Raw genomic sequence first — 18,914 nt, forward strand, 5'->3', positions numbered from 1 at the left:
GTGCCCCCAGCTGAGCAGGGAACAGAAGGAAAAGGCTGGACAGGAGGCCGAGGGGGCGGGCCTGGTGTCCCCAGGGATGACTGCAACCCAGGGTTGATCAGGGCTTGACTGGGGGCCCTGGGCGGGAGGGACAAGATCTGATACGGGGTAGGAAGGGTGGCAGCCAAGGCCGTGCCTGGACTGGCGTGCCTGGGAGAACACAGTGGGAGAAATCAGGGAAACCGGGACTAGAGAGGGTCAGAGAGTCAGGGGAAGGGAGAAGGGCAGAGGTCAGAGGTCAGGGGGCTGGGCAAGGAGCCTAGAGGACCACAGGGTGGGCGGGCAGCAAATGGGTGGGCTGAGGGGCGTGGAGGCAAAGAGCTGAGTGGAAGAGGGTGGAGGCTGGTGGGGTCCATGTCAGAAAGGAGGTGTACAAAGTGCTGCTGCTGCTGCTAAGTCGCTTCAGTCGTGGCCAACTCTGTGCAACCCCAGAGACAGCAGCCCACCAGGCTCCCCCGTCCCTGGGATTCTCCAGGCAAGAACACTGGAGTGGGCTGCCATTTCCTTCTCCAGTGCATGAAAGTGAAAGTGAAGTTGCTCAGTCATGTCGTGACCCCCATGGACTGCAGCCTTCCAGGCTCCTCTGCCCATGGGATTTTCCAGGCAAGAGTACTGGAGTGGGTTGCCATTGCCTTCTCCAGCGGAAAGTGAGGTGGGCTCAAAAGGGCTTCATTCTTTTTTTCTTAATTTATTTGGCTGTGCTGGGTCTTAGTTGAGGCACGCAGGATCGTAAGCTGAGGCACGTGAGATCTTTCAGTCGAAGCATGTGGGATCTTCAGTCGCAGCATGCAGGATCTCAGTTGAGGCATATGGGATCTAGTTCCCTGACCAAGGATCGAACCCCAGCCCCCTGCATTGGGAGAGCAGAGTCTTAGCCACTGGCTCACCAGGGAACTTCCAGGGCTTCCTTCTTTAGGATGAGATAACTCAGAACCAGGTGACCCCGAAGGGGAGGAAAGGACTCTCAAGGCTCAGTTAACAGCGAGATAGAGGCTTCCCAGGTGGCTCACTGGTAAAGAATCCACCTGCTAAGCAAGAGACTCGAGACACAGGTTTGATCCCTAGGTCAGGAAGATCCCCTGGAGGAGGGCATGGCAACCCACTCCAGTATTCTTGCCTGGAGAATCCCCATGGACAGAGGAGCCTGGCGGGCTACAGTCCACAGGACTGCAAAGAGTCGGACACGACTGGGCAACCAGACAGCAGCAGCAACCCAGACAGAACCAGTGCAGCTGGAAGGAAACACAGTCTCCACTGGGGACCAAGCCTCCCAGATCCTTCCAGATGGACCCAAACCCTCTAAGTTCTGGAACCAGATGGAAGAACCCTTATACCAAGCCCTCCACCAATCCAGGACAACGGAGCATCCCGATCCCACAGCCGCTTCATTCCATTGGACGGGAACGTGTGTGTGAGCTGGCGGAGGCTGGATCGGAAGGCCAGCCCGGGAGGCAGAGAAAGTGGTGGTTTCGCCAGTCTCCCAAACAGGACATGCACACGTGGGGAGGGGATTTTTTTTTTAATATTTGGCCGCACCAGGTCTTAGTTCTGGCACACGGGATCTTCGCTGAGGCAGGCAGAGTCTGTTTAGTTGCAGCACGTGAGATCTAGTTCCCTGACCAGGGATCGAACCTGGCTCCCCTGCTTGCGAGCGTGAAGTCTTAGTCACCGGACTGCCAGGGAAGTCCCGAGGAGGGGATTTTGGTTTGCCCATGGCTGTCCCCCATAACCACAGCAGGCAGTCCATAATACTTGCTGGGTGGACGAATGAGTTGCTAAAAGGAAGCAGAAGTCTGAGAGTGAGGGAAAGGCAAAAACCAGGCTGAGCCAAACTCTGCCACCCTTGGCATCCAAGGCCCTCCCCCGGCACGTCCAACCCTGTCCCACGTGCATCAGGCTGGCTGGCCTGAGTCCCCGTGCTGTCCTGTCTGCCCCTCTCAGTGTGAGGAGGTGGGGGGAAATGCCTGGGCTTTAGGGTGCACCAAAGCTGGGGTCTGGTATCCCCCCAGCTATCACTGGCCTGTGACTCCCACTGGGCACCCAAACTCTCCATGCCTGTTTCCTCCTGAGCAAAACGGCACCACCAAATCCACTGGGGACCATGTGTGAGCTAAGATGTGAAAAAGTGTCTGCCTCCAGCCTGGAGATGATTCAGGCTCTTTGAAGAAGCGGCTGGGATGGTGGTGACGACTTCACATTGACGTCACCTGCTGAGTGGCTGTCTCTCCCGACATCACCTGTCTCATCAGCTCCAGGTGAGCTCACCCAGGGCTCCTGACGGGCAGCACAAGGGCCCTTCTGTTCCCCTAAGTGCTGGGCGGAAGGGAAACGAAGGCCTGGCACTCAGCTGCCCTGGGCAGCTCAGGGTGTGCCATTTGCACTGGTTCTCGGGCATGTGTAGAGCTGGGGGGCTGGGTGTCTGGAGACGGTGGGGAGAAGCCGGCACTGGGGTGGTGCCAGCCCCCGTGGCAACCGCGTCTCCCAAGAGCCCCCTCGCCAGACGTAAACAGGACTTCTCAGAAGGATGTGGACAAGGAGCCTCAGGCCTTTTCTTGTTAGGAAAAGACTGAGCCAAAAAAACAAAAAAGCTAATCACTTGTGGGTGAGCTAATCCCCCAGGCGCTGGGCTGGCACCCAGGCTCCCAGCCCCCACGGCAACCTGGCCCCGCCCGCCGGCTCGCTCCTTCCTCCTGTTTATGGCTCACACTCCACCCACCGCCCTGACCTCTGAGCCAGCAGGGGTGGAGGGCTAAGGTCCCAGGGAAGGGACCTGGCTTCTAACGCTTGATGACACCCTGAAGTGGAGCCTGGGCACCACCACCCCCTCCCTGAGCCTCAGTTTCCCCATCGGGAAGGCGAGTCCTTGGGCGTGAAGTTCTCAGGTCCAGATGGAAGGTGCATCACCGCCCCGCCCGGCCACCCGCCCCAGAGCACCCACCAGAGTCACTCGCTCCTCACTGCTGGCCTGTGCACAGGCCTCGACCCCCCCCAACTTGGATGCTCTCCCCGTCACCTCTTGTTCCTGCTCATTTTACTTATTTTTAAAAAATATTTTATTTGGCTGCGCCACATCTTAGTCGTGGCGCGTGGGCTCTTCAATCTTCGTCGCAGCGTGTGACATCTTCAGTTGCAGCCTGCTAACTCTTAGATGTGACACGTGGGATCTAGTTCTCAGTTTGAACTCAGGACCCGTTCATTGGAAGCTTACCACCAGGGAAGTCCCTGTTCATGCTCTTTTAAATCCTGACACTACACCCCGCCCCCAGAACCCTTTCTTGTTGACCTCCCCATTCCGGGGGCTCCCCCAGTCCCAGTCCTGTCCACTCTCCTGAGCCTCGCATCCCCCAAAAGGATACCGTGGGATTGTGACTGATATGGCTGTTCTCAGTCGTGTCCCACTCTTTGCAACCCTGTGGATTGTAGCCCACCAGGCCGCTCTGTCCGTAGGATTTCTCAGGCAAGAATACTGGAGTGGGTTAACATTTCCTTCTCCGGGGGATCTTCCCGACCCAGGGATAGAAGCCGCGTCTCCTGCATTGGCAGGCAGGTTCTTTACCACTGAGCCACCAGGAAGCCCCGGGCCTCTAACTGCACAGTATCTTCATGGCACCTGCTGTGAGCGGGACCCAGAACTGGGATGGATCAGGCCCAGTTCCCACCCCAGAGCTCCCAGGTGAAGAAAGAGAAGCCAAAGGTTATAAGTGGTGACCCACACATGAGAGGAGGTGACCACCATCCAGATGTCCGTTTAACAGGTATGTTAACTGCACCTGCCACCTCCCCAGCGTGTGTACACACACCCTTTGTCTACACACGTACACACGTCTTAGCCGACACTTGCCAATGCCCCAAGTCCCATCCATTCCTTTCACAATTATTTAAGTACCACCTGCACACCCACTGTGTGCTCTAGATGAGGAAGGCCACCAAACAAGAAGGAGACACAGGGGTGTCGGTTGCTCACACAGTTGTGTCCCGCTCTTTGTGACCCCATGGACTGTAGCCCACCAGGCTCCTCTGTCCATGAGATTCTCCAGGCAAGACTACTAGAGTGGGTTTCCATCTCCTTCTCCAAGGTATCTTCCCGACACAGAGATCGAATCCACGTCCCTTGTGTCCCCTGTGGATTTTTTTTTACCACTGAGCCATCTGGGAATAACCAGGTCCCCAGGGGGGTGACATGCATTTTGTGGCTGGATGCTCACAGACCCCAACACACCAGTGCCTACCCACCACCCTTCTCCAGCCACGGCTTTCACACACCATCACGTCTGAGGCCCCAGTACCATGAGAGGGAGGCAGGATCTAGACCATCATCCGCCCTATGCTGGATGGCTGAGGCCCAGAGTGTAGGTGACCTGCCCTCTATCACACAAGCCAGCGAGAGCCAGGGCTCCCAGCCTCCTTCTGGCTCCTCTTCCTGGCCTGCCTCCTGAGTATACTCAGACTCATGCAGACACCACTTCCTTCTCCAAACTCGTCGCCCCCACCTCTACCCTCACTCAGGTAAGGTGAGGTGAGCCTGGCTACCTTGATCCACCAGGGACAACCCAGGTCTCCCCTCAAGCTCTAGCCAGGTGATGTGATCCAGTAAAGTGACCCGTGTCTGTTCTCGCCCAACCCCAGAGTCAGGGAGAGCATGGAGGAGCCCAGCCCAGGTCACACCATCCCCTCCTTAGGTCCTGATCACTGCTGATGGGCAGACCCCCATCAGCCCATGGTCTCAGGAGCGTGCAGGGGTCCAGCCCCTGGGAGATCTGCGTCCAGCTGAGGCGCCACCACCCACTAGGAAAGTGATGTTGGCAACCTGCTCTCCCCCTCTGGGCCTCAGTCTCCCCCTGCCAGGTAAAGACATCCATGGCACCCTATTCCCTCCCCCCTCAGAGAGCAATGGTGGGAGGTTAAGAGCCAGGCCCCCACAGAGCTGTTCGTCCAAATCCCACCTTGGCCTCGGGTCTGGCTGAACTCCACGAAACCGGAGTCACATCATCAGCAACCCTGTGTGGCCACCCAGAGCCGTGCTGTTAGCATCTCTCAGTTCCCCACAGCCAGCCTCCAAGCACAAAGCCTCTCCCCATCTGACAGATGAGAACAGGGACGCTCAGAAAGGCTGAGTAACTTCCCCGAGGGCACACAGCGGAAGCCTTAGGGACCAACTCAAAGCAAAGCCTGTCAGAGGAGCAAAGATGCACCTGACCCCCCCCTCAACCCTTCCCCTGAGCAGCGCCCCCCAGCACGGCCCACTGCCCAGTGATGTGTGTAGATGTTTGCAGAAAGGGCTGAGTGGTTCTCCCAGGGTTCAACACTCCAAACTATCTTTTCTGCCTCCCTTCAAAGAGCAAGGGGCTTCGGGGCAGGGGCTGGGCCTCCTTTCTGGGCTCACAGGGAGGCCCAGGGTGGGCTTCCCGGAGTTGTTGGGGGTCCTGACCACCAGAAGGGACCCCAGAGATACAGAGATGTCATCCTCTGAGCCAAAAACAGGGCAGAGGGCGCTGCCAAGGTCATGGGGCTTCCAGGATGTTTGGGGGCGGGGGGTGGCATGGAGAAAGCAGAGAATTCTGGGACCTGCCAGCCCTCCAGGTGGTCCCCAGGCTCTGGGTCACCCAGTCTGCACCCTCATGTCTGAAGCAATACATGCCAAGCCAAGAAAAGAGAGCAAGGAGGCACTGGTTCACGCTCTAAAAGCAATCTGTCTGGAGCCTGGCATGAGAAAATCACTCCTCTCTGGTCCCAGCAGAGGGGCAGGTCAGCGTACCGGACGGTGCCCCTGGCAACCGTATGTCCCCTCCTACTGGGCTCCCAGGTCCCACCCCCCCCACCCCCAACCCCTGACCAAGGCCTGCAGAGAAGCCTCCTGGTGGGGCTGACATAGCTCTGAACTGGCTCCCCAAGGTGGGCAGCAGGCCCCTGGACGTGAGCCAGCTTGATGCCATGCCTACCTGCCCACCACCCCCAGAGTCTGAGCGGCGCTGTGAGGATGAGCATGGCCCACATGGGCAGTGACTCAACATCACACCAGATAAATGCAGGGCCTGTCTCACCGAGACTGGGTCCCCCTCCCCTGGGAGCCTCACCACCCCAAGACTCCATCTTCCCACCCCCCACCCCGGGCTCCAGGGGGCTCTCCTGAAGGTGGTTCTTCCAGTTCGTCGGCCCCACCCTACAGACCCCAAGGACTGCCTCTCCTGGGATATACCTGCGCACGTAATGAGGCTTGAGGGTTCCCCGAGGTGACACCACGGGCTCCCGGGGGGCAGAAACTGGAGCCCCTCTCTCCTGCCTGGTCCCAGGGGCCATCAGCCTACAGCCCATTGCATCAACTTACTGAGCAGCCTCTTGCCTCCAGGCAGAATCCACAGTCACCGAGTCCCACTGGGGACTCTCCTCTCATCTGGGGGTGTTTCCAAAGCCCTGATTGCTCTCACCCCTCTACTGCCCCCCGATTCACCATGGTCTGCTCCCAAACCTCCCACCAGCTGTTCTGCTTCCAAGTGCCCGCCCAGCCTCCTGGATCAGGCCGCCAGGGGAGGCTCCCGGGCACCTGCAGTGGGGCAGGGAGCCCCAGACTGAGGGTCATGAGATGTGGTTTCAGATCCTGATTTTTCTAACTCTGGGACCTTAGCCATGTGTCTTCCCAGCTCAGGGTCTCAGCTTCCCCATCTGAAAAGGAAAAGAGGTCAACGTACTCCTAGGTACCCACCCCCACCCAGGAGGCTCAGGAGTGGAGAAGGGTGCCTGAGGGAGGTGGCAGGGGGACCCCCACAGAAGCCCTGGGCCCCAGCCCTGGGCAGAAGCACATGAGCCATCCTGACAGACAGACCCCAACCAGCTGCCAGGGGATGGGTGTGTGTGTGTGAGCGTCTCTGTGTGTGCGTCTACTTAATGGGTCGGGATTCTCTTTGGGTGATGAAATGCTCTGAAATTAAGAGCATGGTGAGCGCTGCACAACTCGGGGAAGACACGAAAGCGCTGAAGTGTACCTTCCACTTTTCATCGGCCATGCCAAGTGGCACGTGGGCTCTAGTTCCCCCATCGGGGATCAAACCGGTGCCCCCTGCACTAGAAGCTCAGAGTCTTACCCACTGGACCACCAAGAAAGTCCTGAAGTGGACGTGTTAAAGGAAATAATTTTCAAATAAACTAAAAGAAAAACCCAACAATGCTAGAGAAGAAAAGAACAAAGTCCCCGAAGGCACGGCTGAGCCCCTACGCAAGGCTCTGAGGACCAACCTACAGGCTTTTTCCTGGGGAGAGTACATGAACTCATTTTTTTAAAAAACTATTTATTTTTATCTAATTTATCTGACCATACCAGATCATAGCTGTGAGACATGAGATCTCCAAACTTCACTGCGGCATGCGGGATCAGGTTCCCTGATCAGGGATCGAACCCAGGCCATCTTCATTGGGAGCGTGGAGTCTTAGCCACTGGACCACCAGGGAAGGCCCAAACCCCTCCTTCGGGGGTTTATGCCTCTACACTCGGGTCTTCTATTATGTGGGGCCAAACATACTCCTGACTGATGTTCTATGCCACCCGCCAGGACTAGAGGGGGCCCCACACACTTGGCACTCGGTGTCCAAGGCTGGTGGTCAGGATTCAGCCAAACGTCAATTTACTGGGCACCGTCTACCAGCCGCAGCCTCTGGATCACCACACAGCCAGGCACACACACACGTGCACGCACAAAAGCGTGTGTCTAAATAGCCCAGGGGATTAACTGTTCTGAGGCTTCACACTTGTGCGCTCTCCACACACACCACCTGCCCTTCACAGAGGGGGGAACCCCCCCAAACTGGGCTGCACCCAGCCCAGGGAGACAAGGTGCCCCCCACCACCATCACCCTCTAGATCCCTCTGAGAATCACAGCCAGGCTGGGAGTGGCAGCAACCGGGGATGGTGGAGTGGGCCAGTCAGAGCTGTGATCGAAGGGTGGAAAAGCCTCTTGCCCTTCCAAGGCCCTGCTGTGAATGTCCCAGCACTCAGCTTGCTTCTAATTCACTTAACAAGTTGGTCCAGGACACTCGCTGTGTCAAGCAGGGGGAGCTGGGGGCAGGGGTGCGGAGGGACAGGAAGCATGGCCCCAACCCCTTGGAGGGGGACAGACAAGTAAAAGGGCAGCTGGAACACAGCAAGTAAGGAAGGCTGGGCAGTAGGAATGCAGCGCAGGGGCACCTAACACAGATCTGGGAGGAGGTTATCAGGGAGGGCTTCCAGAGGGAGGTGACATCCAAGCTGAGACCTGTAAGAATGAGCCCAGAGAGATGGACGGGCAGCAGAAAAACCTGTTCCAAGGAGAAGCAACAGCACGCTGGGAAGCAAGCTGGGATGCAGTATGTTCTAGAAAACGATGGAGCTCAGCATGGCCATCACAGAAAGAGGCAGGGCCTGGCAGGGAGGGAGGCAGTCAGATGAAGGTCCTTGCCTGGACCTGAAAGGAGGTCCCGTGTGTCCCCATGGAAGGTCTTGCCACATCTGGAGTCCCACTTCCCAGCTCTGGACCCTTTCTTACACTGCTCACTCCCCACCCTTGATGCCCACCCCAGCCTACTCCTGGGTCAGAATCCCACCCACCCTCCAGTCACCTCCTGCAGGCTGCCCTCAGCAAGCTGAGGAGTAGGCGTGTCTCCAAAACGCAACCACAGGGCCCACAGCCCGGCACCGAGGTAGGGCTTGGCATCTGGGAAGTCTGATCACCCACTCCAAGGGGCTGAAGGGTGGACAGGCCGCAGGGACTAAGCGCTTCAGCCTCTGGGCTTTTCCCAGCTTGCAAAACTCAGGCACTGCACCACCCATGCTCCGTGAGCAGAGTAGCTAAGACCAGAACAGGACAGCGGTGTCCAGCTCCTCTCAGGGCAGGCCTGGGGCTCTCCAAGGGCCAGCCTCTGGGATCAGTATCTGACCAAGTGGAGAAAACATTCTTCTCTGGGATGAGGACCAGCTTCCCCCAACTGAACACGCAGATCCTCCCAAGAACCTGGCCATGCAGGGGTAACCACACTCCTTTGTTCAGATGAGGCTCAGAGAGGTAAAGTCACTTGCCTGAAGCCACACAGCTGGCTGGTGGTAGAAGTGGGACTCAAACACTTGCCTGTCTGGTTTCAAAGGCACCCTGCTGGAAAGCGGGGAACCTCTGGCATAGGGAAAGGAGCCCACCTCCAAGGAGGGACACTGGTCTCCCACCCAGGGCAACCAAGAGCATCTCTCTCCCGGACAGGCTGAGAACGGAGTGTCTCAGGCAGTGACTGGCCCCAGGAGGGTGGGCGGTGGACCAGGATCAGAGGGAAGATGTGGTTAGCTCACCTGCCCGGAGGGCTGCACCCCCAGCTGGAAGCCAGGTACACGTGGAGAACAGGGGCAACCAGCTCCCTCCCAAAGGCCCTCCCTCTCCGGAGCTGAGCCTCTCTGCTGAAAGCAGCCACACCTGAAAAACCAGCTCCTGGATCAACATGAAAGCCACCGGCCTCGTCACAAGACCCCCTCGGATCCCAAAAGGACCACCTTGGAGCTGGCTGGCTGGCTGGGCGGGCAGTGGTCCTGCCTGCTCCAGGGAGCTACCCAGGGGCACCTGAGAGCCCTTCTGCACAGGCCCTCCACCACGTACAGCCCAAGGGTGCCTCTGGCCTTTGAGGACATGGCGGAGGGGGCAATGGTGGAAAGGCAGGGGCAGCTCATCAGGAAAAGTCCATGACCTCCTCACCTCCAATCTCATGCTGCTGTCTCCCACGGTGCTCCCTTCTCTTAGGGAGCCATGACCCCTGGGGCACCCCCAAGTGCCTACTGGGTACTTGCTTCACTCAGGCGCTGCCATTCGTGAGCCCACAGGCAGGGCTGTGTTCATTTCCTAGAGGGACAAACTGAGGCTCGGCCGGTTAGGCAGCTGTCCAAGCCACACACAGTGGGCAGGCAGCAGACCTGGAATCGGCCTGACTAGTCTGTGACCAACCAAAGTCTCAGCGCCGCTGCCCACGCGAGCATTCAGGAGAGCGGCCACGGCCAGCCATGGACCTCAGCTGTTTGTCAATCAAGTTTTATTTAGGGCCCTGACAGGTAACTCTTCTCCTGGGTCAGGAAGATCTCCTGGAGGAGGAAAGAGCAACACACTCCAGTATTCTTGCCTGGAGAATCCCATGGCCTGGCGGGCAGTCCATGGGGTTGCAAAGAATCGGATGCGACTGAGCAATTTTAATTTTTTGAAACTGAATTTTTCAAACTTTTCAACAGGTAACTAGAACAGAAGTGGCCCCAGTGCAGAGGCGGACACCAGTCACTGGAGGCCCACATGGCCCCACCTCTGTCCCCTGGATGGGGTCCCGTGCCCTCCAGGGCTCTGGGGAAGTCCAGGGGCTAATGGGACCCCAAGAGTCTCACTCTCACCCTGGGAACCACGCGCTGTTCTCTTGTTCACAGATGACCACCCCAAAGCACAGAGACACAGTGTAACTCACTGGAGGTCACACAGCCCGGCTGAAAGTGAAAGTGAAGTAAAAGTGAAAGTCACTCAGTCGTGTCCGACTCTTTGCAACCCCATGGACTATACAGTCTATGGAATTCTCCAGGCCAGAATACTGGAATCGGGAGCCTTTCCCTCTTCCAGGGGATCTTCCAACCCAGGGATCAAACCCAGGTCTCCTGCATTGCAGGCGGATTCTTTACCAGCTGACCCACCAGGGAAGCCCAAGAATACTGGAGTGGGTAGCCTATCCCTTTTTCAAGGGATCTTCTCGACCCAGGAACCAGGGCCTCCTGCACAGCCTCATTGTTTGACCCTAAATCGTGCTCCCGTTTGCCCTCCTTCCCTACCCCCTTGTTTCAGGAAAACACAGAATATGTATCCCAAACTACACAGCCACAGAAGGGGAGACCAGGGACTCACGGCCAGGGACTCCCAGGCTCCCTGGGGAGGGGGGCACGCGGAGATGGCTGAGACACCTTCAGGCCCGCCCTCTGCCCCCACCCAGAGCATCCGCTGTTCCCGGAGCCCACCTGCACCATGGGTGGGTGGAGGACCGCAGCCCTGAGGGCGGCCGCAGGCAGGTGTAATTTCATCAGGAGCCTCCCATCTGTGCAAGTCACCAGAAACGGAGGATGAAATTCCAGCTCTGCGGACAGAGAGGTGCAGCGATCCTGGCTCAGGGTCGGCTCTCAGTGGGGGTGGGGGCACGGATGGGGTGCCTCTGTGAACATGATGGAAAAGGCACGTCTTCTGCTGGGCGGCCCCAAGCCAGGTAAGGGCTCAGCAAGCTGGGAGGGCCTGATCTCCAGCACAAGAGCAGCAGGGCTCTGTGCTACAGCCGTGCTGTGGAATATTACTCAGTCACCAAAAGGACCAGTTCCGGGTGCCCAGACCAGGCATCATGCAGAGTGAAGAAGCTAGACACAGGCTGCATCCTGTGTGATGGCGTGTATGCGATGCACTGCGGATAAAGCAAAGCTTTACAGACAGAAATCCAACCAGTGGTTGCCAGGGGCTGGGGGAAAGGAGCGGGCTGCCTGTGTACAGGCTTGAGGGGACTTTTGGGGGGTGATGGAATGTTCCATGTCTTGACAGGGGCTGGGCTGTGTGAATGCAGACAATGGTTGAGCTCCTTGGACGGCACACTTGAGACCTGGGCCTTTCACCAGCTATTCCTCACCCCTCGACAATATATATGGGAACACATGGGGTGGGCTCTTCCCATGTGCCAGCCTGGGGCTGGATGCCAGGACCTGAGCCATATGCTTTTCCAAGTTTCTCACCAGCCTGTGGAGGGACCGATGAATGGATGGACAGATACACACACCCCATACGGTAGTAGTTTTGCCAGTTGTCAGAAAACGTACCTTGAGACCCCACCAGCAAACAGGCCTGGCCCCGCCCAAGCCTCCAGGAGAGAAGCAGCCTGGAGGGTCTCTTCCAGCTGCAGTCCAGGAAGGGACATGGCCCCAGCTGTCCCCAGCTCAGAGCTGGCCCTCCTCCCCCAGCCACACAACCTGGCCAGGCATCTACAAGCTGCCCAGGACCCCAACTCCTCAGACTGGGGCCTTTCACCTCCGGCTTCCCACCCCATCTCCACTTCGGACCTGCACTGGGGTGACCCACCTACCTCACTGGAGAGCCCCCAGCATGTACCACCAAGCTCCCAACTCAACCCACAGGGCCAGCCTGGGGCTTCAGCAGAAGGGGGGGCATCAATGCCATCTTATGTATGAGCACACAGCCCAGACAGGTGGCGGGCCTCCCCGCCCCCCCCCCCCCCAGAGACAATATCCCCAGCCTCAAGGGGGAAGCATCAGAGAAACAGCCTCCCAGTGCTGGGGGTTGGCTCTGTGAATCTTGGGACCACAAATCCTAATTTGGTATCTAATAGGGTGTCCCTAGCAAGTTCCTGCTCCTCCCAACAAACTCTCTTTTTTCAAACTTTTTATATCAGAGTTGTTGTTCAGTCACTAAGGTGTGCCCAACTCTTCACGACCCCACGGACTACAGCATGCCAGGCTTCCCTGTCCTTCACCATCTCCCGGAGCTTGCTCAAACTCACGTCCATGGGGTCGATGTTGATTAACAATGCCGTGTTAGCCTCGGTGTACAGCAAAGTGATTCAGCCACACACAGAGGTGCATCCATGCTTTCTCAAACTCCCTTTGCATCTAGGCTGCCATGTAACACTCAGCAGAGTTCCCTGTGCTACACAGGGAACTCCTCTTAATACCCCATATGGACCACAGTTCTGGAGAAGGAAACAGCAATCCACTCCAGGATTCTTGCCTAGAGAATCCTGGGGACAGAGAAGCCTGGTGGGCTGCCATCTATGGGGTCGCTCAGAGTTGGACACGACTGAAGCGACTTAGCAGCAGCAGCAGCAGCAGCATCAACCACAGTGGCACGGAAGGTTCTGAAACACAAGGCCTCCCAAACTGGGGGTCTCTGAGCTCCCCCTGCCACACCACCCAGGTCTAATAGATCTGGATCCTTGAACCCCAGACTGGAGAACCGAGGAAATCACACACAGCACCACCTGATTCAATCTCACTCTAGACCATCCCCGGAGCCTCAGGGTGAGGCCCCAACCTAGGCCCCAGCCACACCCGAGTCCCCCCGACCCCAATCGTCTCCCAAAGGCCACAGGGGGAGAGTTACCAGATAAAACACAAGACCGCCAGTTCAGTCTACACTTCAGCTAAACAAGCAAATCCCCACGGGCTTCCCAGGAGGCGCCAATGCAGGAGATGTAAGAGACGCGAGTTCGATCCCTGGGTTGGGAAGATCCCCTGGAGGAGGGCATGGCAACCCACTCCAGTATTCTTGCCTGGAAAATCCCATGGACAAGAGGAGCCTGGCAGGCTCCAGTCTATGGAGTCACAAACACTCAGACATGACTGAAGTGATTTAGTACGGACGCACATAGCCCCCATACTGCATTATCCGTCAGTTAACCAAAATCCAAATTTAACCGGACGTCCCTATTTTAACTGGCTAAATCAGGCCACCCGGAGCAGGTGGTCCTGAAGGAGGGAGACAGGTGGGCACACAAATAGCTCTGGGGCAGCCAGGCCCAGTTTGGGACCAAGAGGAAGGGTGTCTGGAATGAGAGTTTTGTTCCCTGCCTGACACACCCCCAGCGGTCACCCCCAGCCAGCGCCTGGACAAAGCACAGCCTCCCCCAGCTCATTCAGGACACCTAACTCACCCCAAAGTGAAGAAGGGCGGTGCCCTGGATGCCATCCTCCCCCAGGGCTCTGAGCCGCTTTGCTGTCATCGAACATAACCCCTGGCCCTGCAGCTGAAATGACAAACTATCAGAAATTCCCTGGAGATCCAGGGATTAAGACTCTGGGCTTCCACTGCAAAGAGCAAGGGTCGGCTCCCCGGTCGGGACACTGAGACCCCACACGCCATGTGGGAAAAACCTCAAATGCAAAAAGACACTTGAAATGACAAGCTACTGACCCCAGTGAGATGGTCCTGGCCAGACATCCCTGCCCGTGAGGAACCTGGGTGCCCACTGAAGCTGGCTCCCCTTGGGACTCAGCTGGACAACTCAACACTTACGCCCAGAAGTCTCTCTTGTCACCCTGTCACCAACAGGGTGACTTGCCTCTGTTTTCTGACCAGGTCCGTCTCCTTCACCTCTCCCACAGAAAACAATCCTTCCACCTTCCGGTCTCCATAAGGGTTTGTATCTCATGGGCCCCACACACACCCCTGGGAGATCCTGAGCCCTAGGTCCTCAGCACTCTGCTCGCCAGGACTAGCGAATTAACCCTGCGGGTCCTGTTCCTGGTGCCCCTCAAGGCCTCCACAGACCCCCTGGAGCTGGGTGCACACTGCTGGTCTGTCCCAAGGAACGTGGCTGTGTCCCTGGTTGCCGGGCATCAAAGAGAGAGATGCCCACAAATGGCACAGACCGAGAGAAACTGCATGGACGACACTCGGGGAGCAGAGCCCCAGGCTCAGGTCTGGGGTAATGGGAGGAGGAACGTCCCAGAGGATGTGGGGCAGGAAGCCTGGGGAAAGACCCTCAAGGGGGTCTTTCCTACCCCAGAGATGGAAGCTCAGGAACAACACGAGAGAGCCTGCTTAGCTATTCAGACCCTGGGGCAGGATTTCATTCATTCATTCATTCACTTAGTAGGTATTTGGGGAGCAGCCCTGGAGCTCCAACACTTTGGCCACCTGATGCGAAAAGCCGACTCACTGGAAAACACCCCGATGCTGGGAAAGAGTGAAGGCAAAAAGAGAAGGGAGCGGAAGAGGATGAGATGGGTAGTGTCACTGACTCAAGTGACACTGAGCACTTGAATCTGAGCAAACTCCGGGAGACAGCGGAGGAAACGGGAGCTTGGCAATGCTGCAGTCCGTGGGGTCACAGAGTCTGACACCGACTTAGCAACTGAACAACAACCCGGGGCACCATGGACCGAAAGCAAGCCTCGGTCCCTGTCCTATCCCCAGTATAATCGGGGACGTGTAACTCTTGAGTGAGATCAATACCGGGATGGGGAAGGACAGGGGGACACAGAGGTAGCACCTTGGCCAGTCCGGGGGACGTTCCTGGGCAGGTTTCCAGCCTGAGGACCTGAGAGCCAGCTGAGTCCTGACAGAGGAGGGGAGAAAGGCAAATTCTACAGCTCCTACCCACCTTCATCCTAAGCAGGGAGGGCCATTCAAGGAAGCCCCGCCCACTCAGGTAGGAAGAAGCCGAGGTTCCGAGGAATAGCAGGAGCAAAGGCCTTTCAGGAAAGGTGCAGTTTTCAAAGAGTGGGCCCAGGAGGCAGTGGGGGGCCAGAGGAGAGCCAGAGGACTCGAACCAGAACCCAGAATGAGGATGGACCGGCAGATCCGGTCTTCGGTTCCAAGGTCAGGCTGAGGACACGAGAGCCTCAAGCTGTCACACACCACATCACCTGGGGTCTCCAACAACAGGCCGTTACCAAACCGGGGACACCCCAGCTGTCGGGGAGACGGGGAGGCTGCACAAACAGGTGCCTCCCGGACCCCTATCATGATGTCTGCCTTCCCGACTATCTGCAAGAATCAGATGCTGACAACTGGCAGCTCGAGGAGGCTGCCTGAAATGAACAAATGAAGCACACTTGCAAATACATGACCCTTCCTCCGGCATCCAGAAAACAGTCCTCCTAAGTAGGTTAAGCCTGCCCCTCCAGTGCTATCTTCCAGACCCAGTTTTGCAAGCTTTCTCCCCAGGTCCTCCCACATTTTGAAAGAGCGGGCACCCTCGTCTCCTCCGCTGGGGTCCTCTGGGACCCTCTGAGTCAGAGCCACAACTTTCTAGGTCACCCTCAGAGCAGGCTACAGGATGGGGTGTGGTCTGAAGCTCCCCATATCCCCAAAGCAGGTTGAGGATTCCGACATCCCGTCCTCTCGCGGCCAGGCCTGTCCCTTGGTCCACAGGTCCCTGTTCAGAAGAAGGCAGGGGGTGACTTCCACCCTCCTGGGCCCCCGCTCCTGACCTGACGGCCCCCATCTTTGCTGCCCTTGTGCCCAGCCCCTCCCTGCCAGCAGCCACCAGCCTTCCTGCCACCACTGCCTCCCTCTCACGCTGAATAAATAATCGATGCTTATGCCCTTTCCCTTTGGGAATGACGCTGCTGAAATAAATGGGTTGCTCCGAGGCACCTCCCCAGTCCCGAGACCCCGAGTCAGTAGCAGGGAGCAGCAGTCCTCCCCACGGGTGCAACCGAACACATGAGGGAGACGAGGGCCAGCGGGGTCGGGGCGGCTTCTGGCCACCTCTTCCTTCTGCTGTGAGCAGGAAGAGGAGCCCCTGCAAATGCCCACTCCTCGAGAAGCTGTCCGGGCCTGCCCACCTCAGCAGCAACATAGTCCATTCGTGACCCGGAGAGGGGACCCCTACATGCCGGGCCCCCTCACTCGGGCTGTGACTGGGACCCGGGAGCCTCCCACCCCAGGTCTAGTCCTGGGAGCCTGGGTCCCAGGGCCGGATGTCCAGGGCTTGAGCCCCCCTCCAGCAAGGCCAGGAGGGCAGAACTCTCAGAGGCACGGTCCCCCTCTGTCCTGGGCCCAGGCCAGGGAACCTTCCCTTTTCCTGGCCACAGGCTGGGGCACCCAGGACCCTTCATTCCCAGAGACTCAGGATGGTGGTGGTGGTGGTGGGAGGCATCTAGCCGGCTCCAGGGGCCTCCCCACCTATCTGTGGGAACTCAGAGACCACCCACAGACAGGGCATCCCCAACTTGCTCCTCGGAAACCTTTGTGATCCCCTACTGCCATCCTCTGAGCCTCCTTTCCTTGCACTGGATCAGGAGCCCAGCGGCCACCACTCAGACCAGCCCCTCCTCCCCAGGGACCCCAGCAGGAACCACTGAGTTGGAGCAGTACTGGCTGTATGGGACTCAGCCTGTGAGTGGGGGGGGTGGGGCACCGGCCAGGAGATCGGCTCGGCCCCAGCAAGGCGGAGGTAGGGGAGAGTTGGGGGGGCGGGGGCCGCGGCCTGCCCAGCCCCCCTCGGCTCCCACACTGGCGCCCGCCGCCGCCCGGGTAGCACAACTGACCTCGTTCACCAACTGCAGCAGCCTGCGGGCGCCCGCTGCCCGTCCGGGGTGGCCCCCTACCTCCGGAAGGGCCCCGAGGCGGTGGGGGGGCGGGGGCGGCGGCGGTGACAGCTCCCGGCTCCCCCTCTCGGCAGGTGGGGGCAGCCGTCCCTCCCCGCCCCCGGCCCGAATTATAATCCCGGTCACGTGCCTCCCGAGGCACCCAAAAGCCGGACCCAGATTCTGGAACACCTGGAGGGGGAGGGGCGGGCCCCCCCCCGAGGGTGGGAGGAGAAGGGGAGAAGGGCCTCGGCGCCCGCCCTCCCCTCCACCCCCCGCAAAAGTTTCTCCTACCTTGGAGGATCCTCAAGCGCTCCTGCCAGCGGCGCCCCGGCCCCGGCCCGCGGCCAGGACTCAGCCTCCTGCCGCTGCCTCCTTAATTAATCCGGGAGAATGGGGGAAGGAGAGGCGGAGGGAGGCGCGGAGCGGCGGCGGGGGCGGGCGGGAGGCGAGCGGGGCGCGGGGCGGGGAGGGGGCCCGGCGGGGGCTCTCGGGCCGGCCGGGGGGCTGGCGCTCGGCGGCCCCCACCCCCGGCGCGGGCTGCGGCGGAGGGCGGGGCGCGGCGCGGGGAGCCGAGCCGAGAGCGGGAGCGCAGGGAGGCTCTTTGTTCTGTAATCCCAGTAAGATTGCCAGCCATTCGCCCCGGCCCTAATCCCAGCCCCGCGCAACACCACCCTCCATTGGCTGCCATTTACATACGGGATTAGCCCGCCCCGCGCCCCGGCCTGGGCACCGCGGGGGGAGCGCCGCGCCCCCCGCCCCGCGCCGGGCGCCCCGAGCGCGCGCCGCCCCAGCGCCCGCCGCCAGGGGGGCCCGCAGGAGGGGCGGCCCCGGCGCCCCCTGGCTGCCCGCGGCGCCCCTCCGCCTCCCTAGCGCCCCACCTCCCCGACGGATTAGAAAGCCAGGACTCGTCCCCGGAGACCCCCCCCTCACCCCCGCCCCGGGCGCGGGAGCCGGGCCCAGAGGGTCAAGGTCACTCAGCGGGCGCCGGGAGGATCCCCGGAGACGCCAGGGCCCGCGCGCTGGGGAAACTGAAGTGGCAGCGGCTGGTCACCTCTGCCGTGCCCAGGTTATTTCCCCCCATGGCGTGGCCCGGGTGCCTCTTTCAGCCTTTGTCCCCTGGGATGGGAAGGAAGGCAGTGACAAGCCCAAGGTCGCAGCTGATCCGATTGGACATGCCAGGTCCCATCTTGTCTGGGCAGCGCTCCTTCCCAGGCTTCTGCCACCCCTTTCCCCTCCATACCAACCTCCCTACAGAGTCAGAAGCACACCTCCCATCTTCTGCAGAGCATGCATCTTAAATCGTTGGGAGGAGCCTGGAGATTCACCACAGTGTCCTGAGCCCTGTGCTAGACCCTGGCTATGCTGGACACAGTGAGGAGGGACAGGCAGGCCGCCACCCCAGGAAGCACCTGGCCTACAGGGAGAGAGCCAGACTGAGAATCTACGAGGTCCTAGCAAAGCCCACTCGCCCTTCTGGGCACACAACTGGTGCTTGGTAAAGGCTAACCTTGGCTGGTCTGGTTTCCCCCTGGCCAGCCCACCAGACAGAGCTTCTCCCTGGCAGGGCCATGTCCACTGTGCCCAACCCAAAGTGAAAGAAAGTGAAGTCACTCAGTCGTGTCCGACTCAGTGACCCCATGGACTGTAGCCCACCAGGCTCCTCCATCCTTGGGATTTTCCAGGCAAGAATACTGGAGTGGGTTGCCATTTCCTTTTCCAGGAGATTTTCCCAACCCAGGGATCAAACCCAGGTCTCCTGCATTGTAGGCAGATGCTTTACCGTCTGAGCCACCAGTGAAGTCCATAAGAACCAAG

General features: G+C 59.1%; 1 protein-coding gene across 5 annotated transcripts in view; it reads right to left on the reverse strand.

The window, feature by feature from the left end:
* GTF2IRD1 (GTF2I repeat domain containing 1) overlaps nt 1-17,724 on the reverse strand; it is a 119,219-nt gene extending 101,495 nt beyond the window's left edge. For all 5 annotated transcript variants that reach the window (XM_069571006.1, XM_069571001.1, XM_069570999.1 and 2 more), the window contains exon 1: nt 17,391-17,724. The gene's annotated coding sequence lies outside the window, so the exon portion shown is untranslated. The remainder of the gene's footprint in view (nt 1-17,390) is intronic.
* Nucleotides 17,725-18,914: the final 1,190 nt, after the last annotated feature.

This window comes from Ovis canadensis, chromosome 24 (genome assembly GCF_042477335.2).
Source record: "Ovis canadensis isolate MfBH-ARS-UI-01 breed Bighorn chromosome 24, ARS-UI_OviCan_v2, whole genome shotgun sequence".
In the NCBI taxonomy this organism is placed as follows: Eukaryota; Metazoa; Chordata; class Mammalia; order Artiodactyla; family Bovidae; genus Ovis; species Ovis canadensis.